Source organism: Megalobrama amblycephala, linkage group LG10 (genome assembly GCF_018812025.1).
Source record: "Megalobrama amblycephala isolate DHTTF-2021 linkage group LG10, ASM1881202v1, whole genome shotgun sequence".
In the NCBI taxonomy this organism is placed as follows: Eukaryota; Metazoa; Chordata; class Actinopteri; order Cypriniformes; family Xenocyprididae; genus Megalobrama; species Megalobrama amblycephala.
In genome coordinates, this window is record NC_063053.1 from 23,590,814 (window position 1) to 23,597,062 (window position 6,249).

Genomic DNA, 6,249 nt, shown 5'->3' on the forward strand with positions numbered 1-6,249 from the left:
TCCACATTGTCAGCCACTCATTAGATAGTCCCACCCACAAACTCACAGCATTGGTTGTTGCTATGTTGGGCCAGTTGGGAAGCTTAAAACAGAACAATCTTTTTAAAAGAATGAGTAAAAAGTGCTTTATTTAATTTATTTTTACAAGCAAAATAAAAAAATATATTACAATCTAAATTAGAAATGCAATTATTCCATTAAAATGTATTAAAATAAAAAAGGAACGGATATCAAAAGTGCACTTTCTCATTTGAAGTGCTTTAAATCAGTCTTTTTATTCTAATAATGGCTCTTGAGGAAGATGAACCATGTGCATGGCTGAATGAATCTGACAACAAAGTCTCATCTGAGGTTAGTTACCCACAGCACAGCTCCCTCGCACAAGCCCCATGTTAATTAACACAAACTCCATGCGTTCGCCGTGCCGTGCTGCCGCGGACAGTACGGTAACCCTGCGCCATATGATTACGGTGAGGATGGCCGACCAATCCCGGATCAGGATTTGTGCGTCTGGCTCCTTTAGGCCAGTGGGGAAGGAAAGGAGACGTCTCATAATTAGGAGACATCCACTATAGATACGTCTGCTGTCAGGATGGGTTCATGAGGGTGGCGTGTGCCGTGGAGAGGAGCGTGTCGAGGCCTCGCCGAAGCGCCTCTGTCATTTCTGGAACGCGTCCCGAGGAGACAGATTCATGGCAGGTTGCTGTGCGGTAATTGGAGATTTCTGGTGATTAAAATTCATTTTTTTTGCATTCTCTCGCATCTGCATAGCCACGGGAGAGCCCTGGAGCTGTGCGTCTGTAGGTTTTGGGACATGTCTGAAGAATGGTTCACTTACTCTCCCCCTCCCTTCTTTTATCTTCCTCTTGAACGAGCGGAGCAAGACCAGACTTGCTGTTTCATCTGAAGGCGGATAAGGGTCAGAGGTCACTTGTAATGGCTTGTAATGGCAGAACTGTAAGAGAGCACCGGGTGCCGATCCACTTCACTACACTCCCCGTTCTTTATGCCCACTGCCCTTCTCACGCAGATGACCTGGGCTGGGCCTGCGCTCGCTAATGGAGCGTTTGTGTGTGTGTCCGTGTTTCTAAGTGAAATATAGGAAAGTTTCTTGTTTGTTTCCAGCTGATCACCACATAAGTGATAATGCTTTAGAAATATATTAGAAAACATGTTTAGCTATGAAATATTACTGTAGTTTGATACTAGGTTACACTTTATTCCGATAGTCCACTTTAGACAATCTACTGCTATAAGTAACTTTGCAACTACATGTTACTCATGGTGAGTAGAATGTCTGCTGGGAGCATCAAAATAAAGTGTTAGCAGATATTAAGCACAGAGAGTTAGTTGAGTAAGTCCTCGATCAAAAATACAGTAAAATATTGTGAAATATTATTACAACTTAAAATAACTGTTTTCTATTTGAATATATTTTGAAATTTAATTTATTTCTGTGATGCAAAGCTGAATTTTCAGCATCTTATTGCATTTTATTATTCGATTTCAGATAACACATGATCCTTCAGAAATCTGATGCTCAAGAAACATATGTTAGTATTAACACAGGTGAAACTAGTTGTGTTGCTTTTTTTGTTGTTGTTGAAACCATACGTGTGCGACATAAACTATAATATAATTGTATATAAGATGCATGTCTACATGTTGTTGAAACGAATCCAATGAAATTATTTTGCTTGTTGCACCAATTGTGGTAACAAATGGAAATCTTTTTGAGTCTTCCAGTTGGGTTAGATAACATTGGTTGGAGTTTGTCTACCTGTTTAGCCAAGCGGTGAAAACTCTGAAAACTAATTTTTCAGTTATTGAAAATGATTTGATTAGTGAATTCTTTTTTGTGATTTGTCTTGTCACTTCACGTTTTATTATTCAATTCACTAAAGAAAATAGAAACATGTTATAACATGTTATAATGTAGTAATAACATGTTAATAGATTATTAAAAGTAATAATTTAATTAAATTATTTACTTAATTAATAATCGATTATTTGAATTTATTAATTAACATGACAGTCAGAATCTGAATATTACAACAACAACAACAACAACAACAAAAAGGGTGTCATTCTAAAAAGCGAAAATGTCAGACAAATCAAATTTATTTTTATAGAGCTTTCACAATATACTTTGTTCCAAAACAGCTTTACAGAAAATTATATACTTGATGTTTATAATATATTAATATCTTCATGCCTTATAGTCACATTATGAGATTAGAGATAAATGCAAGCAGATAAATGTCAAGTTTGTCATCCTAACAAGTGAAACTGTATTTAATGTATCCTGCATTTTTGTATTATTCTAGTTTTTTTGTTTTGTTTTTTTTTTCACGGATGAGGAGACGTCTCTCTATGGTGGCATTGGCTATAGCTTTTGCTTATTGACAAATGAATTTGTGCCAAAATATAATAATGTTAGATTGGACATCAATGACAAAAGATATATGAAGCATTTCCTCCTCCCTTTTATTTATTCTTTTTAAAGCCGTCCTAAGTATGCATGATCATATGATTAGTTGCATTTTATTACTTGTATTTAGCATTGTTCTCCCTGCTGTCTGAATCTTAAAAATAAGTGTTCTTTATTGGCATCAATGGTTCCATGAAGAACCTTTAACATCCATGGAAGCTTTCCATTGGACAAAAGTTTCTTTATAATGGAAAAGGGTCCTTTAGATTATAAAAATGTTCTTCACACAGGTTCTTTAAAGAAACCGTTAAGGGGAACCAAAAATGGTTCTTAAGTGGCATCAAAACGCTCATTTGGAACCTTTATTTTTAAGAACGCACTAGTTGCAAACATCTAAGCCATATGCTATTGCATAACTAATCGTTCCAGTGCCCTGACCAAATCAAACTATAAAAATCCCAAAAATGTCAATAACAGCCTCTACTGCCCCAGCTCTTTGACCTAAAAGTCATATGATATCTGTTGGACGCCTTTCATCCTACTGAACACTTAAACAGTACAAACCTACCTAAGTCGAGTATGTTTAGTGCTCTCAGCGTGATGTCTGTAAGCATACACAATCATGCGTCCTGCTAACGATCTGCGCTTGGCTTTCATCATGACATCCATCATGGCTTCTTACAGCTCAGAAGCAGTGTGTGTCGGATGTATGGCTTGTCGTGGTGCAGCGCTGTGGTGAGTTGTGACCGTTGCTGCCTCTTTCCTCTGTGGCTCTGTGTCAGGAAGCAGCTAATCGCAAGGCTAAGGAGAAGATGACAAGAATGCCATGCAGCCGTGAGAAATGTGCTCACTTCTTCTTCACAGACACAAACATTATACGTTCAGATTAGAGGAAAACAACATTTAAGCACAGGATCGTAAAAAGTACATGGTACAGTGATGATATCAGATGCTATACTATTGTACTTACACTGACTGGGATATATCGAAAATGCTGTACATTTAAAAAATAAATATTAAATTCATCACAAACATGAACGTATGAGAATTATTTAGTGACCAAAGTGTTTAAGAAATTAAAACTGTCTATTAAAACTAGTTGAGTAGATTCTGCTTACTTTGGTCATTCTGTCAACCAACTTCATGAGACTTTTGAACAGTATTGGAAGTAGATCACTTTTTGGCTGTTTTTTTGGGTTTTTTTTTTTTTTTTGCTCCAAACAACTAAAAGGAATGAACAAATAAATAAATAAACATGATTTGTTCCCACTTTATAGTAAGTGTGTTTAACTTCTATGTACTAACATTTAAACAATTTGATACATTGCACTTATTGTGTACATGTTTTTACACTGCACTCAATATTTAAAATACCTGCATGTAATTGCATCTATAGTTACACTGTTGACCCTTTCCTTACCCCTTAAAGGGATAGTTCACCCAGAAATGAAAATTATCCCATAATTTACTCACCCTCAAGACACCCTAGGTGTATATGACTCTCTTCTTTCAGCCACATTCGGAGCTATATTAGAAATATCCTGGCTCTTCCAAGCTTTATAATGGGAGTGAATGGTGCCATTTTTTTAAACCCAAAAAGTGAGTCCATCCATCATAAAAGTAATCCATATGACTCCAGGGGGTTAATAAAGGCCTTCTGAAATAAAGCAATGTGTTTTTGTAAGAAAAATATCCATAATTCTAACTTTATAAACTGTAATCACTAGCTTCTCGGTAACGTCTGTCCGCACGTTCACGAGAGAGTCGAGTTCTAGCGTATGACGTATTGTAGGATGTAGGAGTAGTGTAAGCTTAGGTGAGAGTAGACAGCTCTCGCGGTTCAAACAAATAGGGCTGGACAACAAACTCAAGCTCCTCCAACATTTCTCTTCAAAAATTCTCGTTTTAGACTTCTAATTCGTGACCGGTGTTTTGTTTTGCTCTATCCTGTGCGCTTCCGTTTTCATCAGTATGTCTTGCGTCAAATTAGAGGTTATTCTTCGACCGGAACTAGACGTGTGTACGACCGTTAATGGAAATCAGTTATTATAGTTTAGAAAGTTATAAATATGGATATTTGTCTTACAAAAATGCATAGCTTCGCTTCAGAAGGCCTTTATTAAAGGTGCAATATGTAAGAATTTTGCAGTAAAATATCCAAAAACCACTAGGCCAGTGTTATATATTTTGTTCACTTGAGTACTTACAATATCCCAAATGTTTGCAACTATTTGTAAATTGTGAGAAAATTGCAATTTTAACCAAGGCTCCGGGACGTGTGAGGAGTCGCCTGGCATCATACCCGCGCTACCCTCGGTTTCCGGTTTTATTTTGTAGAAAACATGGAAACACCAAAGACGCTTTTTGATATAAATAAGGGAACAACTGTTTTGATATATTCATAGACAGAAAACGAATTATTGTTAAATAGCTCAACACGTTTAGTCTTTTTGTTTAAATCTCATTTTCTTGATTTTTTTTTTTTTTTTTCATGAGTAACTTACCATGCTTTACCATGCCTCAGAGAAAAACACTATTTTGTGAAGTAACTAACATAGCATAATCAGATGCAGCTTTATTTTTATTAATACAGCATTTTCTCCATCATACAGTACATTTTAAAATTAATTGCTTGCCATTTATCAACACAAGCCATCCAGCATTTAAAATGATATTGTAAAATCGATCTATCTTACTGCAGTGTGTAACAGTGTCTCACAGCAGCCGCCGAGTGAACGTACAGAGTAACGTTATAACATTTTCAACACACTCAAATGAATCTAATATGATAAACAGAGCTGTGTTACCTCATACTCATGACCAGAAAAGCGGAAGCGGTGCCGGCGACTGTGTCATAATAAAAGTTCTGCTGCTCGTGAGGCGTGTGTTGATCAATCGCTCCAGCTCCTCGTTCAGCTCCCACAACACTCGGTCTTGCTCTGCTTCATACTACAGTAACGTTAATAATCGCATCCATGAACATGATTTCTTCCCAAGTCCTATCCCAATTCTTTTCCACCATCCGTTGAGGTGAAGACCACATGTCCCAAGATTCCGCGTTCAAACTTGACGTCATCAAGCTACGCCTTTGTTTTGAATAGGCCTCTAGCGACCTCTAGCGAACAGAAAATATTACATATTGCACCTTTAACCCTTTGGAGGCATGTAGATTACTTTTATGATGGATGGATGCACATTTTTGGGCTTCAAAAAAAAAAAAAAAAATAGTACCATTCACTCCCATTATAAAGCTTGGAACAGCCAGGATATTTTTTTAATAGTATAACTCTGATTGTGTTTGGCTAAAAGAAGAAAGACATACACCTAGGATGGCTTAAGGCTGAGTAAATTATGGGATAATTCTCATTTTTGGGTGAACTATCCCTTTTAACCCACCCTTAAACCTAACCAGACCACCAAACCTGACCCTAACCTTACCTGTATCCCACCTCAATAGAGGCTAAGTGATTTGCAATACGATATGAACACAAGTACTTATTTTGATGTAAGCACATAGTAGTTAAAGACACTTAATGTAAAGTGTGACCATTCATATTAATAATGTATTAATATCCAACCATGGTAATATGGTAAACATGTGTTAGTGTAACCTAGTTGTAAAATAATGCATTATGCCATTTCAGCAGTATACTGGTGGCAGTGGTGTGTTGATCCCAAGGGGAGGCGGGTGTGTTTGGGGGGAGTGAGTGCGCTGTTGTGGGATTGAGTTCAGCTCTGGCGCAGGAGGTGTGCTGGAAAGAAAGGCGATCCACATGATGCTGTTTTATTTTCCTGTGCAGACAATGGCTGTGGCCCGG